Below are 2,601 nucleotides of genomic sequence, written 5' to 3' on the forward strand. Positions count from 1 at the left end.
GGGATGAAATCGTTTAGGGATGAATGAGTTTAAGAGTTTTAAGAGTTTAAGAGTTTTTAAGAGTTTTAGCCAAATGCTTTATAATATAGTATAGATATTAAATATTTTCAATGTTCTAAAAAATAAACCCAACAAAATAATGGAACCATAAATTGAATAAATTTGTAATTACATATTTTCACGTAGGGGGCTTCATTTGAGATCATTCCAAATTGTGAGATTCGATGAGATCCATTTTGGTCCATAAATTATATTTAATTAAAACTTAATAAAAAAACACCGTAATTTTGACTAAATATTTTATATAAAGGGCACAATGGGTATTTTAAAAATCTATCTTTCTTCTCTCCTATTTTCTCTCTGTATCTCTCCTCTCTCATATATCCTCTTTCCGACCATCACCATATAATGTATACAATGGCAAGGTATGATATGTGCATAATATGATAATAACATTCATACTATGTATATACATTTAAGGGTCGTTTATCAAACACTTACCCGATAAGTGTTTATCGGTAAAATTTAACACTATTATTTACTTATCTGGTAAGATTTTAATCCATCAAAACGACATAGTATGCAACAATTCACCCGGTAAGCGCTTACCGTGGTAAGAGCCGTTGCCCTCACTTACCGGGTAAGACTCATGGTTCTTGTCTCACTCTTACCGGGTAAGATTATTAGTCCTTATAATATTCATCCCATGAGGTAATGTGACTTGGTAAATGCTTACCCGGGTAAGTGTTTGGTAAACGGGCCCTTAGTTAGTTTACAATTTGCAGTATGTTTGGTTCACATTGTGATAGTATCACTAGGGCTGGCAATGGGTAAGGTAATGCCAAGGTAAGGGTTAAGTTGTTATTCAATTCATTTTAAAAACCGGTAACAAATTGAAACGAGTAATTATCCATGTCATAAAACTCTTATTCATATCCATACCCTACCCACTAAGAAAGCAGGTAACAAAACGGGTAATGGATAAATTGTAAAAAAAATCATTTTGAACTATAATAGTATTGTTAAACATCAATATATAAGTAAAATAAGTTCATCAATATAATATTTAGTTTATGTCTAATTTGTCCATATTCTACCCATTAAAATATCGGGTAAACGACAAATAGATAAGTGGATAAATAGATAAAATTTTCTTTACCCACACCATTATCCAACAGGTTGAAACATAGCGGTTGACGGGTTTATCCTTATCCATTGCATGCCTTAATTATCACAACATGCACATATACCTAACAATATACACCTTACTGTTTTAGTGTGTTCACAATATGATTTCAGTATGCTCATTATTTTAATATGTTCACAATGTAAATTTAATATGTTTATTATTTGAAACTTTATTGTTTTTATTATGTTCACACTATGCATGGTAGCTAGCGTTATATTTTTTCCTATTTGGACAAAGACGAGAGCGATGGAGGAGGTGAGGAAGGACCATCGATAGAAACAGAGAGAAAAAGAATATAAAGTTGGGTTCACGTGAGATCAAGTTGTTCTTGTGAGACTCATGAGACCACTTTTTTTACACTTGAAACTTCACAGCAAAACTTTGTGAAGATAAAAAAATCTGAAACTTCACAACAAAAACACTGTGTGAAGTTTCAAGTATAAATATGTAGTCTTATGAGTCTCACAAAAATATGCTGATATCACGTGATTTCAAGTCTTTCTCTCTCTCTCTCTCTCTCTCTCTCTTTCTCTCTCTCTCTCTCTCTCTCTCTATATATATACATATGATAATAATTGACTTTCTTAAAAAAATGAATTAAAGAGTTGGCATTAATTAATTACTAAATTAACCTTTCAATTTAATTAATAAATCAAATTAATTGAAGTAGAATGAATCTCATGGATCTTATAAATTTGAAGTTTTCAAATGATTAAACTCTTGTTTATGTAATTGATAGTAAAAAAAGACATGAAATTTTAAAAATAAGATCATCTGCAACAAATTTTTAAAAATTTATCAAGAATAGAGAACACAAAAATCAAAAATTAAAAAAAATCAACTCCAACAATATTAAATATATTATTAATACTAGAAGGGTACTCACGTAATACAACAAGATAAATCTCAATTTTAATGTTTAGTTTTTATTTGGTTTTAAGAAAACGGTAATGTTTTTATTTTTTAATGAAATATAAATTTGAAAATAAATAAATCGATGTTAGTATCAAATTAACAATTTAATGTAGATTTAATAATAATATAATTTTTTATAAAGATAATAATTAAACATTATGTTAAAACTTAACGATTATCYTAATTATATTTTAGATTTTTTATATTTAAAATGATGTTTATCATGTATTTGATTATGTTTATCCGCAGTTAKTTACACGAATTCAAACATGAAGCTTTAGTAAGATGTACTCATGCATATCCTACTTGTAATTTTGAATTTTAAGTAATATGCATTAATAAACAGTACTTTATGCATAAAAAATTATTTTTAAGAGTTTTAGTTAAATGCTTTATAGCATAACTAGAAGCGTACTCGCGCAATGCAGCGAGATACATCGTGTTTTTAATATTTGATTTTATTCTTTATCTCAGTCGATGTTATAATATGAATTTAT

Source organism: Cynara cardunculus, assembly GCF_001531365.2.
Source record: "Cynara cardunculus var. scolymus isolate 2C chromosome LG 1, CcrdV1, whole genome shotgun sequence".
In the NCBI taxonomy this organism is placed as follows: domain Eukaryota; kingdom Viridiplantae; phylum Streptophyta; class Magnoliopsida; order Asterales; family Asteraceae; genus Cynara; species Cynara cardunculus.